Genomic DNA, 14,830 nt, shown 5'->3' with positions numbered 1-14,830 from the left:
AAATTTTCTTCACTGTCAATTTCTTCACATCTGCCATTTTATTTGCTGAGTTTGGTTCACTGGGTTTAATCTTCAGGTTTATGGGAGGAGGATGTGCGGATTTTTCCAGTGGTATGATGGGGAAGGCAATGCACGTGAAAGGAAGGTTATTTCAGGCCTAATCCGCAAGATTGAAGTGCATAAGAAGAATGAGATGTATTTGACTAGGTGTTGTGTAATTGGGTGGGGACTTTGTGCAGCTTTGTTACTTGTCATTGTAATGTTGTTGGTGAAAATTTATAGGACATAAGCTAGGAATGAAAGAGAATGATGAAATGTAAGGAGAATGAGAAAGATTATGTTAGGTTTTCTGGGTCCATTTTCTAATGCAATGAGAAAGGTTGTTTGCTATCTAATGTTATGATGCTATCTATCCCTGCTTTCCTTTCCTTTCTTTATCCTTTTACATAATTCAGTATGTCACAATTAAGACATCATAACAATTGAACACAAACTAGACATGACAACAATTATAACATCAACCTTACTTAACTCATCATTCAATACAACACAACAAAATAGGTTCAGAACATGACATAGGTTCAGAACATCACATAGGTTCAAAACATCACACAGGTTCTTAGACATCACAACATGAGTAACATCTCAGTCAATACACATAGGTTCAAACTACAAAACAAATTACAAGTTCTTAGACATAGAAATAGGTTCTTAGACAAATGGTGCTCTTGAAGTCTGACTTCATTGAGTTCCCACAGCAGCCAATGATGCTCTTGTTCTCTTTCTGGTCCTCAATGCTCCAGTTTCCCCTTCATTTCCACCCTCATTTATTGCACTTCCTGCTTGTGATGATCTTTGCTGACTCAATACACCATCATTAAACACAGAACCCTGAGTAGGTGGCTGAGATCCTCCTTCATTTGCTCCCTGAGTTCCACTGCCACTTGCCCCCTTACTTTTCTTCTTATTTTTTTGTGAACATGCAACCACCAAGGTTCAAAACATTGAATAACATTAAACCAATGCTAAATGAAGCACCAAGATAAATCCATTACCTTATTTCCTCCTTGGTTTGGTGGCTGAGATTCTCCTTGCTGAGGTGCCTGAGATCCTCCTTGGTTTGGTGGCCGAGCTTGTCCTTCTTGTGCTCCAGGAGTTGTTCCACTACCACTTGCCCCATTAGTTTTCTTCTTGCTTTTCTGTGAACATGCAAATCAAGGTTAAATAGATTAACAACATGAATGAACTAAAGATAAATGACTGAACCAAATATTACCTTATTCCCTCCTGGTGGAATAACAATGTCAGCAGCTGTTTTAGCCCTGCATGATCTGATGTTGTGGCCTGACCTTCTACAGTTTCCACAGAATACTGTGGATTGAATTCTTCTGAGCTTATGTGGATCTTTTGGCTCATCAGCTGCCTTGACCCTTTTTTTCCTTGGCCTTCCTGGTGCCCTTCTCATTTCTGGTGGTACAATTGGCAAGACATTGTCCCCTGGGCTAGGCCACAAGTCAGGACCATTGCATGGCAAAATGATATTCTCATAAGTCCTCAAAAATGTACTTTTCCTACAAATGAAACATCACCTAATTAGACAGACAAAATGTATACATAGGCAAGCGCAAAATGCAAAACAACATGGCAGCAAGGAAATGAATGCACAAAATAGCATGATGCATTTACCAGTAATAGGAGTCAACATATTCCTCAGGCCTAGTGTTGTTATACCATGAGCAGGCAACAACATGGCAGCATGGGATGCTAGTTAGGTCCCACCTTCTGCATGCACAAGTCTTTGCAGCCAAGTTCACAGCATACTTCCATGTGCCATTTGTCACCTCAAACGGAGCATTGTTTTGATCACCAACATTCACTGGAAGCCAGGCAGCAGAGTCTCTCTTAGACACCTCTAACTTCTTCTGAATGGCTGGAGATAGCTCTCCCCCTAAGAACCACATCCCTTTGCTTCACAATCCTATTTATGAGATAAAACTTCAATCCTTCAAGTAGGTTGATTATAGGTTTATCCATATACTCTAGGATTGCTCTGTTGAAGGCTTCGCACATGTTATTAACCTGCAAGTCACACACAGGGTATGTGCTATAGCCAGCTCTACTCCATTGTTTCATAGGGACCTGCTTCAAGTCATTCCAAGCATCCTTGCTTCAAGTCAATTCTTTGATTTTGAGCATGGCCTTTTCCCACCATGACATAGTACATGCCCTTGCAGCATTCCACAGTGCTCCTTTCATTTCATCCCCCGGGTATTTCTTCCTGAAGTTTGCATACAAATGTTTAACACAGAATCTGTGATCAACATTCTCATCCATGGCTGCCAGTGTAGGAACAAGTCCCTTCAAAAACAACCAATCCAGAAACAGTAAGGCTTAACAACAACAGTAAGGAATAACAATAACAGTAAGGCTTAACAGTAGCAATAAAAGTAGGACTAATAAAATGCAAATATGGTAAAATAAGCACCTTCTGTTGATCAGAGATGAAGCACCATCTCTTGTTCTGAATATTGTTTAAGTCAAACAGTAACAAATCCAGAAACTAGTCCCAAGAGTCTTTTGTCTCTGCCTCCACAACTGCATAAGCTATAGGATACACCTGATTGTTACCATCCTTTCCAACTGCAGTTAAGAGTTTCCCACCATAAACACCTTTGAGAAAACACCTATCTAAACCAATTAGAGGTCTACATGTGGTGGTAAAAGCTCTTTTACATGCAGCTAGACATACATATATCCTCTCAAATACAGCTACACCAGCCCCTGCCATGGTTTTGATCACCACTGTGCTCCCTGGTTTACTTCTTCTCAATTCTTCACCATAACTTCTGAGATGCTTGTATTGCTCTAAGGTTGCCCCTTCAATCATCTTTTGTGCCTTGACTCTAGCTCTAGATAACTGAAACCTACTCAGTCTCACACCCCACTTATTTTTAGCTTCCTCACCCAATGCTTTTAATTTCATGTGAGGGGTATGCCTTAGAAGGGGAACAAATTTCTTAGCAACAAAGGAAGGCCTTGCTTGTCTGTTTTTATTACTCAAGTAGCATGTGTGCTCATCTTTTAATGTGACAATTTGCCAATAGCTATTCTGTTCATACTTGGAAGCCCTCAAATAAAATGGACACCCTTCCTGACATTTGATTACAATCCTCTTAGGTTCATTTTTTTAAACACAATATCCTTCTTATGTTGCAGGGCATAGTCTCTCACAGCATCTCTAAACAGATTTAGATCAGTAAATATATGGCAAACCTCAAATTTGATCACAGAACCTTCATCTCCCACCTTGAATTTTGGAAATTTCCTCCTCCTTAGCTTCTCACAATCCTCATCACTGTCATATGGAGTTTCTAGGTCTTTAGAACTCTCATTCTCATCTTCAAAATAAGAAACAATTTTGCTTGGGCAAACAGCAGGAGGAGCTTTGTAATTCACAGGAAGAACTTGACTCCAGTCATAACCTTCTTCATAATCACTGTCATCAAGGCTAACTTCACTATCATCCTCATCATCTGAACTACCAATGTAATCTTCATCTTCACTTGATGGATTTTCACCTTCAGGTTGAGCTAGCACAGGTTCAGCATCAACTGGCAGAGGTTCAGCTTCAGCTTCACTTTGAGGTTCAGGTTCAGGTGGGGCATGAGATATTGGTTGAGCATCAGATTCAGGCTCAAGATGACTAGGTTGAGCAACAAAGCAAGAAACTATCTCAACCTAATCATACACCACATCATCATCAACTACCACAGGTTCAACATCAACTGGCATAGGTTTAGCTTCAGCTTCACTTTGAGGTTCAGGTTCAGGTGGGGCATGAGATATTGGTTGAGCATCAGATTCAGGCTCAAGATGACTAGGTTGAGCAACAGAGCAAGAAATTATATCAACCTCATCATACACCACATCATCATCAATTACCAGGTTATCTAAAGATCCAGGAACATCAGTAAATTACTCAATGTAGAAATTGACAATATCACTCCCACTGTGCTCTTTGAAGAACCTTAACACATCTGCATCATCTACAAAGGGTCTCAAACCATTTTGAAGCCTAAACCCAGGTTCAAGGTACCAGACTTTAAATGACCTATAACCTAGATCCTTGGCAATACTGTTCAACCCAATTGAGTTTAGGGTATCAATATCACATTTTTCGAGCTTCACACATTCCCCATCAATATATCCATACCTAGGGTGAGTCACAAACTTCCCTCCATGAAAAATATTTACAGGTAAGTACCTAGAATCCAACAATCACAGTAAAGACCTTCAATAAATTAACACCACCAACATATTCTATGTAGAAAAACGATAGAGAAAAGGCCATAAAGGTACCTCGGAGGAGTGACCTGGTGGAGCACAGCAGGAGCTACAGGGAGCGTTTGCCTTGGATTCCCTTCGTCCACGACAGAAGATCCTCTCCGTCCACGACCTCTCCCTCTCCATGCCACGCGCACCATCTTTGGCTGAGCACCGTTGGATTCGAAGTTTGAAGAAAACCAGGAACTTCAGGGGGTGAAGCTGCACCAACCTCTCAATCTCTCTTCTCTTGCTAAGTTAGGATAGGATGAAATTAGGGTTAAAAATTGGGGGAATCGTGTTTGTGTATCGAGGGGAAATTTCTGGGTAAAAAAAAATGTTAAATGAAAAAGAAAATCCACGTCACGGGCTCCGTTTGGTCAAACTAACGGAACTTAAAAAAAGGACTTGAAACGCACGTTGTTAAAACGTTGGGGTGCCTGACCGCTACGTTTAAACACGGGGGCCCCAATCGCTCAATTTTGAAACATCAGGGGCCCAAAATGGAATTAAGCCTATTTTTTACCATTAAAACGCGGATTTCCTCCCAAAAATAGAATTGAAATATCTTTTCATTCTCGTAATTTGTTGTAAAGGAAAAAAAGGTAACATTGAATACTGGTTGATCAAAAGTAGAGCAGATCTTGCATAATTTATCTTTCAATAATTAAAAAAAGGTAATTTAAAATTGGATTTAAAAAAATGATTGAATAATCTTCTCGAATATTCATTTAAAAATACTTTTTTAAATACGATTTAGGTTTTAAAATTTGAGTTAACCTCTAATTAATTATTTAGATTTTTTACTCGAATATACCTTTCCTCATATATAAAAAAAACGTGGATTCCTTCACAAAAATAGGATTAGAAAAACTTGACTTTTCCTAATTTGTTGTAAAGATAATTAAAAGTAACATTGTATTTAGGTTGATCCCAATTAGAGCAGATCTTGCATAATTTATCTTTAAATAAAGAAAAAAAACAGAAGATTAATTATGGTTGATTGATTTAAGCCTACAATAGATGGAACCATTTAATTACTTAAACTTGGAACTTTTTTAAAAGCTGTTTGAATATTCCTTATATAATATTCATTAAGAAAATATTTTTTTCCATAAATACGAATTAGCTTTTAAATTTTGAGTCAAAACATAATTAACTGTTTAGATCTTGCATAATTTATTTTTAATTAAAAAAAAAGGAAGGGAATATTATTTATGCTTGATTGATTTAAGCTCATAATAGATGCAACCATTTGATTACTTAAACTTGAAATTTTTTTAAAAAATTGCTTGAATTTTTCTTAGTTGTAATTCATTAAAACAATTCTTTTTTCATTAAATAGGAATTAGGTTTTAAAATTTGAGTCAAAACCTAATTAATTATGCAGATCTTGCATAATTTATAAAAATGGAAAATTAATTATGGTTGATTGATTTAAGCCCATAATAGGTGGAACCATTTGATTAGCTAAAGTTGTAATTTTTTAAAAAAACTGTTTGAATATTCCTTGTTTAATATTCATTGAAAAAATGCTTTTTTCCATAAATATGAATTAGGTTTTAAATTTCAAGTCAAAACCTAATTAATTGTTTAGGTCTTCCATAATTTATTTTTAAATAAAGAAAAAAGGGAATATTAATTATGGTTGATTGAATTAAACTCATAATAGATGAAACTATTTGATTGAAGGTGTGAAAAACGACTAGAAGGGGGGGGGGGGGTTGAATAGCGTTTTTAATATAAAAACTTTCCCCTTAAGATTTAAAGTAAATCTTTTCGGTTTCTCTAAGATAGATGGTGCAGCGGATAAAGATAGAGAGAAGAGAAAAGCACACAAGTATTTTATCCTGGTTCACTTGATAAATCCCTCAAGCTAATCCAGTCCACCCGTTAAGGTGATTTCTTCCTTCTTAGAATGAAGGCAATCCACTAATCAGATAATTGTTACAACTGCACTTGAAACCTACAAGTGACTAACAATACACTGACTTAGCTATCACTAAGATTCACTCTCTTAGTCTTCTCTAGGATCCGATCAACCTTGATCTCCTAAAGGAATCACCACTAAGATTCACTCTCTTAGTCTTCTTAAGGATACTGACCTACCCGGTCCCTTAAGGAAAATCAAACAACTGTTTGAGGTTGGTGTTTACAAAAGTTTGCTTCTAAATAAGCTGAGTGTAAACTAAATAAGAACAGATGAAGAAAGTAGAGGCTTGAATCTTTTCTTGTATTGCAGCTCTTGATCTCTCTCTTTTCTTTCTTCTTTTTCTTCAGCCTTTTATAGTCCAAGGTGCAAAGGATATTTCTGTTGAGAGAATATGACCGTTGGAGGGCATTTCTGGAACTTCCAGAACCTGCTGTGGCTGAACCTTGGTAGGTAGGCTTGTCAGAATAGTACACTGCTCTTGTACTTCTTGATAGAGACATTTGCCTTTAACCAATGACTTCTGATCAGAGTTATGCTTCGTGTTGGAACTTGTGAAGCTTGGTGATCAGAGTCAGAGGGATGCTTGGATCCTCTGACCTTCGTAACTTCTGCTTCTGGACCTTCAGAGCTTCTGGACCTTCAGAGCCTCTGGTCCCTCAGAGCTTCTGGTCTTCAGATCTTCTGATCCTCAGATCTTCAGATCCTCTGATCCTCAGATCCTCTGATCTTCAGATCCTCTGATCCTCAGATCCTCTGATCCTCAGATCCTCAGATCGTCAGATCCTCTGATCCTCAGATCCTCTGATCTTCAGATCCTCAGATCCTCAGATCCTCTTATCTTCAGATCTTCTGATCTTCAGATCCTCTGATCCTCAGATCCTCTGATGCTCAGATCCTCTGATCTTCAGATCTTCTGATCTTCAGAACTTCTGACGAATATATCTTCTGGTGTCAGAATCAGAACCTGTTTGTCAAAACACTCAAGACAAACATTAGAGTATCATAGTTGTTCATCCACAAATAAATACTTGTTATCATCAAAACATAGAGTTGTACCACATGACCAAATCTTGATCTTACAATCTCCCCCTTTTTGATGATGACAAAACCATGTATTTTGATGAACAACTCTAAACAAATAAACTGAATACACTCAGAGTATAAGGTATCAGAGTTAAAACTTATCCTGATGTGTATAGTTTATCTTGCTCCTTCTGAATCCAAGACTCGTGCTTGATTCTGAGCTAAGCTCCCCCTGAATCTAATACTTAATATCAACGTTAGTAATATCTAGATTCTGAGCTAAATAATATAGGAGTTGTCAAGATACTATAAGTTCTCCCCCTTTTTGTCATAAGCAAAAAGAATGAAGGTGGAAAAAAAATAGTAAGAGCATAAGACGAAATACTCCCCCTCAGAAGGAATACCAAGGGATACTTGGCTGCTGATTAGTATATCTTCTTATGAGAGCAGAAGTGTCAAAGTCCAGAGGTTCTGGTGACATCTCCATTCTGGAAAAAATTCCATCTTCAGATGCTTCAGAATGAAAAGCTATGAACCTACTCTTCTTCTGATGACGCAAGTCAGAAGTTGTAGTAGCATCTTCTGATGTTGTTGCTTCTGGTTTGACAAGTTCTGAGTCTTTGTTTCTATCTGAAACAGTCATGCTCATCTCTACAAGCTTTTTCAGCTAGCTTTGACTTGACCAAATCTTACTCTACTGATGCCTCCAAGATTAACTTCACCTTCAGGTTCAAGTTTTGGATCTTGGGACATATGCCTTTCTCCCGTCATGTGTTGCCTGCATCCACTGTCCAGGTTCCATGGTTGGAGTTTCGATGGACCTATTGAAGATATCTGCAACATATATAATCTTATCCCTAGGTACCCACTTTCTGGGTCCTTTCTTGTTAGTTAGCCCAGAAGTTCTGACAACTTTGGGTCATTCAACAGGATAATATAAAGGAATTTGAGCATGATATTTTGACATTGAGAAAGTTCCTTTCTTAAGAGATGATGGAGCAACTTCAGAAGGTTTAGAATGACCAATGTCATATATTCCATTTCTGCTTACGCCATAGATCATTGAAGCCATTAAGCTTCTGTCTACGCTTTTAGCCAGGAATCTTTGAAAAGACTTTTCATACTTAGATTCATTTCTACAATCAGAGGCATCACAAGCAACTATATCTTCTAACTTAGCAATCTGGTTCTTAAGCACAGAGTTAGAATTTACCAAAGCATGATTATCATTTTTCAAATCAGAAATAATTTTCTCATGTTCAGAAGGAGTCTTGGAAACAACAGATAAGTCCTTTTTCAACTTTTTATGCTTAGACAATAAAGAGTTATACTTATCCATGATATCAGACAAAGCATGTTTCAGTTCAGAGGTTGAGAAAGAAGCGAATACCTCATTTTCATCGTCTGAGGTAGGATCTCCTTCTGATGCTGAGTCAGAGTCAACAGCATCCTTGGACTCTGCTCCTTTGTCTTTGACAATAGCCATGAGTCCTTGAACTTCACCATCAGAGTCAACATCCTCTGACTCTGATTCATCGAATGTCACCATCAGACTCTTCTTGGTCTTGAAGTGCTTCTTTGGCTTCTTGTCTTTCTTCAACTTTGGACAATCACTTTTGTAGTGCCCAGATTCTTTGCACTCAAAACATGTGACTTCCTTGATTGAAGACTTCTTCTGGCCTGAGGACTCATACTTTCCTTTTGCCTTTCCAGAGCCTTTGAACTTGCTCTGCCTGTGCTTCCAGATGCGGTTGAGTCTCTTGGAGATCAGAGTCAGCTCATCTTCATCAGAATCTTCTGATGCTTCTTCAGATTCTTCTTCTTCAGCTTGAAGAGCCTTTGACTTCTCAACCTTAGCCTTTTCAGATTTGGATTTCCAGGCTATAGACTTCTTCTTCTGATCCTGATGTTCAGCACGCTTTAGTTCATGACACTTTAGTATGCTTATGAGTTCTTCCAAACTCATCTGCTCAACATTTCTAGTTAGCTCCAAGGAAGTTATCAAAGGCATCCAGCTTTCAGGAAGACCTCTAAGGATCCTCATGACATGATCAGCAGCGGTGTAGCTTTTGTTGAGGGGTCTTATTCCAGCAATAATCAACTGGAATCTGGAAAACATATCCTCAATGGATTCGTCAGGTTCCATTTGGAAGGATTCATACTGCTTGATCAAAGACAACGCCTTTGTCTCTTTCACCTTTTTGTTTCCTTCATGTGTCGTCTTTAAGGAATCAATGATACACTTAGCGGAATCACGATCAGTAATTTTCTCATATTCTTCATATGAAATGGCACTTTGCAGAATAGCTCTTGATCTGTGATGATCTCTGAACTCCTTCTTTTGATCTTCACTCATCTTCTTCCTTGGGATCTTTACACCATGTTCATCGACAGGAGGGGTGTAGCCATCAACAACAAAGTCCCAGAGATCAGGATCAAAGCCAAGAAAGAAGCTTTTGATTCTGTCTTTCCAGAAATCAAATCTCTGACCATCAAAGATAGGTGGTCTTGCACTATATTGATATTTGCTTGTAGTAGTGGTGGAATCCATGAGTTTTTCACACTGGCCCGGATCTACTGAACACTGTTAAGTGTGGTAATCAGAACTTGCGCTCTGATACCAATTGAAGGTGTGAAAAACGACTAGAAGGGGGGGTTGAATAGCGTTTTTAATATAAAAACTTTCCCCTTAAGATTTAAAGTAAATCTTTTCGGTTTCTCTAAGATAGATGGTGCAGCGGATAAAGATAGAGAGAAGAGAAAAGCACACAAGTATTTTATCCTGGTTCACTTGATAAATCCCTCAAGCTAATCCAGTCCACCCGTTAAGGTGATTTCTTCCTTCTTAGAATGAAGGCAATCCACTAATCAGATAATTGTTACAACTGCACTTGAAACCTACAAGTGACTAACAATACACTGACTTAGCTATCACTAAGATTCACTCTCTTAGTCTTCTCTAGGATCCGATCAACCTTGATCTCCTAAAGGAATCACCACTAAGATTCACTTTCTTAGTCTTCTTAAGGATACTGACCTACCCGGTCCCTTAAGGAAAATCAAACAACTGTTTGAGGTTGGTGTTTACAAAGGTTTGCTTCTAAATAAGCTGAGTGTAAACTAAATAAGAACAGATGAAGAAAGTAGAGGCTTGAATCTTTTCTTGTATTGCAGCTCTTGATCTCTCTCTTTTCTTTCTTCTTTTTCTTCAGCCTTTTATAGTCCAAGGTGCAAAGGATATTTCTGTTGAGAGAATATGACCGTTGGAGGGCATTTCTGGAACTTCCAGAACCTGCTGTGGCTGAACCTTGGTAGGTAGGCTTGTCAGAATAGTACACTGCTCTTGTACTTCTTGATAGAGACATTTGCCTTTAACCAATGACTTCTGATCAGAGTTATGCTTCGTGTTGGAACTTGTGAAGCTTGGTGATCAGAGTCAGAGGGATGCTTGGATCCTCTGACCTTCGTAACTTCTGCTTCTGGACCTTCAGAGCTTCTGGACCTTCAGAGCCTCTGGTCCCTCAGAGCTTCTGGTCTTCAGATCTTCTGATCCTCAGATCTTCAGATCCTCTGATCCTCAGATCCTCTGATCTTCAGATCCTCTGATCCTCAGATCCTCTGATCCTCAGATCCTCAGATCGTCAGATCCTCTGATCCTCAGATCCTCTGATCTTCAGATCCTCAGATCCTCAGATCCTCTTATCTTCAGATCTTCTGATCCTCAGATCCTCTGATCCTCAGATCCTCTGATCTTCAGATCTTCTGATCTTCAGAACTTCTGACGAATATATCTTCTGGTGTCAGAATCAGAACCTGTTTGTCAAAACACTCAAGACAAACATTAGAGTATCATAGTTGTTCATCCACAAATAAATACTTGTTATCATCAAAACATAGAGTTGTACCACATGACCAAATCTTGATCTTACATTGATTACTTAAACTTTGATTTTTTTTTTTAAAGTGTGAATATTCCTTATCTGATATTCTTTAAAAATAATATTCTTTTGCATAAATACGAATTAGGCTTTAACTTTAAAGTCAAAACCTAATTAGTTGTTTAGATTGATTTCGAATTTTTTTTTCTTCATTTTTTTAAAAATGGTAGAGATATAAAATGGTTTGACCTGGAAAGTAAAGCATATACTTCAACAAGATCTTTGAGTTGCTTAATGGTTTTCTCATTGGTTTGTTTCAAAAAATCATCTTCAAGGGTGGATTGTTTTCCAGAGTCTTGTAGCGGGCTAATAACTTGTGTTGCAGAACCATTTGACTCTGATAACCTGAGAGATACATGATTCGGTAATTAGATTTGAGTACAAATAATGATAGAGATATAAAATTCAAAATAGAATTTACCGAAAAATTGTTTATCTATCAAACCTTGTATACATGAAAAATCAATATTGCTCCAAAATGAGTTATTTATCACCAACATCAAAGAATGAAATCTGATATACGCGTCATTCACTTGGCAAAGACTGAAATCGATAAATCAGAGTCTTCCTAACTGAAGCATGAATCTTACAATCCTGAAATTAAAAAGTAAAAAAGATAAGAGATTTACCAACCATTAAAAATTGATATTAAAACAATGTGAGAATTTTAAAAAAATGTGATACCTTGTCATCCATAAGAACCATGTCCATTGAAAATGGAAGCTTTGAACCGTATTAGCTCTGGCTTAGACATAAACGATTCACTTTTGCAACAATAGTCCAGTTCTCTTTGGAGGCATCGATTTTGGCAAGATCTTCGATTTTGGCAGCCATGAGAACAGAGGTTTATTTCAAAGATATCAAGTCCTGTAAAATATCTGGAATGATGGAGGAAAGGGTCAGCTTAAGAGAGTATATATAGTTGACTATGATGGATGGTCAACACATTTCAAATAAATTATATTCAATTGATCTGGCATGAATTTTATTTAGGAGAGGTCATTTAATAGGTGACAAATAATCAAAATTAGAGAAATTAATTTGTATAAGGCTTAATCGCACTTTTGGTCTCCCACGAATGCTATATGTGCAATTGGGGTCCCTAAACTTCAAAAATCCCATAATGCATCCCCAACGTTAATCTCCGTTAACAACTTTGGTCCCTCTTAACTTTTTCATCCAAAAACTAACGATTTATGGAAAATCCAGAAATATTCATTCATTTCTTCATCTTCTTCATACATCCTTCCATCATCTTCATCTTCTTTAAAAAAAAATTCCAGAAAATCAAAGTTATTCAAATCCAAAAATATCAAACCTCAAATATTCTCCAGATTTATTCATCTTCTTGCTCTATCTTCAAAATCTTCATCATTCTTCTATCATCTTCTCATCATCATAAAAAGTACAAACAACCACCATCCAAAAATCCCCAAATCATAAACCCAATTAAATCTTGATAAAGCAATTTAAACCCAGTATTTTTTTTTGAAAACCAAAAGATAATGTATAATCAATGTAGTAAAGGGAAAGGCCCGTTACTATCAATTCAATACAAACAAAGGAACAAGGAAACATTGAAAAACAGAAAAACACGAGAAGCTACAGAGAAGAAAAAACAGAAACGAAGAAGTAAAAAAAAAACAGAGAGTATTGAAGGGGTTCCAATAGAAGGGGGGAAGAAGAAAAGGGGGAAATGTTGAAAACCTAGCAACATCCTGCTGGATCAGCAACATCCCTTTTCTCCCCCATCGATCTCTTCCTCTATCCCTCTTCCAGTCATCGCGTTCTCCTCTTGTTCATGGTGTCTATCTTTCTCTTAGGGTTTCGTCATTTCTCCCTTGACCCTCTCTGATTGTGTTTTCTTTCTACTCTCATTCTTTATCTGGAGCAGTGCTTTTCACTTTTGCTGAACGAGGTTGGAAGAAGAACAATAAATGATCTGAATGGGGTTTTTCTGGTTACCTTTTTTTTTTTTTGGGTTACAATCTGAATGGGTTTGAAATGGGTTTCGTTATGTTAAAGATTTGCTTTTTAGAAATTAATGAGTAAAATATGGGTGAATTTTAATGTGAGTGTGATGATGGATTGGGTGATTCTATTGTCTTCCAAACCCACCGTTTGGGGAGGGATCTAAATTGGGGTTTTTGGATTTGGTAATTTTATCTAATGTTTGAGGGTTTTGGTTGATAATGTTGCTTGGGATTTTGGGTGAGTTAGGGATTTTTGAATTTGGTTATTTTTTCTTCCCTTTCTTTCTGGAAAAAAAATTGAAGAACATGATGATGATAATGGAATGATAAATGAAGAAGATGAAGAAGTGAATGAATGTTTCTGGATTTTCCAGAAATCGTTAGTTTTTGGATGGAAAAGTTAAGAGGGACCAAAGTTGTTAACGGAGATTAACGTTGGAGATGCATTATGGGATTTTTGAAGTTTAGGGACCCGAATTGCACATATAGCATTCGTGGAGGGCCAAAAGTGCGATTAAGCCTTTGTATAATTAATGTGTGAAAGTCTGCCAGAGAGAGGGGTGGGAGGAAAATCATTCTGGGAATGTCATTTGTTAAAATTTTGTGGATAAAGATTTTCTTTTATAAAGTATATAGATAATGTTATAAACTTAATTTGACAAATAAAGCACACAGAATATGATCATCAAATTAAATACATATATACTCATATCATGCTGAATATTTGATTTAGCATAAAAGTTAAGTTGATTGAATAGAATATTATTATTTTCGTATATATTATTTTATAAATATTACATAAAAATCTAAAAAATTATTATTAATTCTTATTTTAATTCGTAATAAATATTATCAATAAGTTTATAAACAAACTTATAAGTTTAACAAAAATATACATAAAAGATTATATCCAAGATTGGATCACATCTTATTTCAAAAAAAAAAAAAAAGATTGGATCACATCTGCCTCACATCGATCATCTAAATACTCAGAATTAAGTTATAAAAACCTTAATTTTATTGTGTTGGCAAATGATATATGTAAAGAAGGAAGCTATATTAAAACCCCAAAAAAAAGCATTAGGTGGGGTATTGGAACGCGTATACATGTTTATAAGGAAACTAGTGTTTTTGCCCGTGCGCTGCACGGCGAAGTTTATTATTATATTTGACACATCAATAAATTTTTTATTTTGATTATAAATAATTTAAAATATAAAAAATGAAAGAACAATCATAATAAAGATGTAAATATTTAAAAAACATAAATTCGGACACATATAATATTTATACTCATACACCCATTTAAATAATATAAAAATTTTGGTAAAAAAAAAGAAATTAGTCAAAATCACCAATTCTGCACATGTGACATATAAATGAATTTTGCCTTGAAGATTAAAATACATATATTTCAATTTATTCGATTCTGGACTTACAAAGTGAATCAAAAATACATAGATATATATAATTGCTCCTAAATGTAACACCCCGATTTCGGTGGCGTCACTTTAGTAACCAAAAGAAAATACTTTAAGCGGAAAACGTGAATTATTTTTTTTCGACAAGATAACTAAAGACAGAAAGCAATAAAACTCCCCAACAAAAGATAAAAGGAACTACTATACAACTATATATAC

This window comes from Lotus japonicus, chromosome 2, assembly GCF_012489685.1.
Source record: "Lotus japonicus ecotype B-129 chromosome 2, LjGifu_v1.2".
Lineage (NCBI taxonomy): Eukaryota > Viridiplantae > Streptophyta > Magnoliopsida > Fabales > Fabaceae > Lotus > Lotus japonicus.
The sequence above is the reverse complement of the archived record's forward strand: the minus strand, read 5'-3'. Positions refer to the sequence as shown.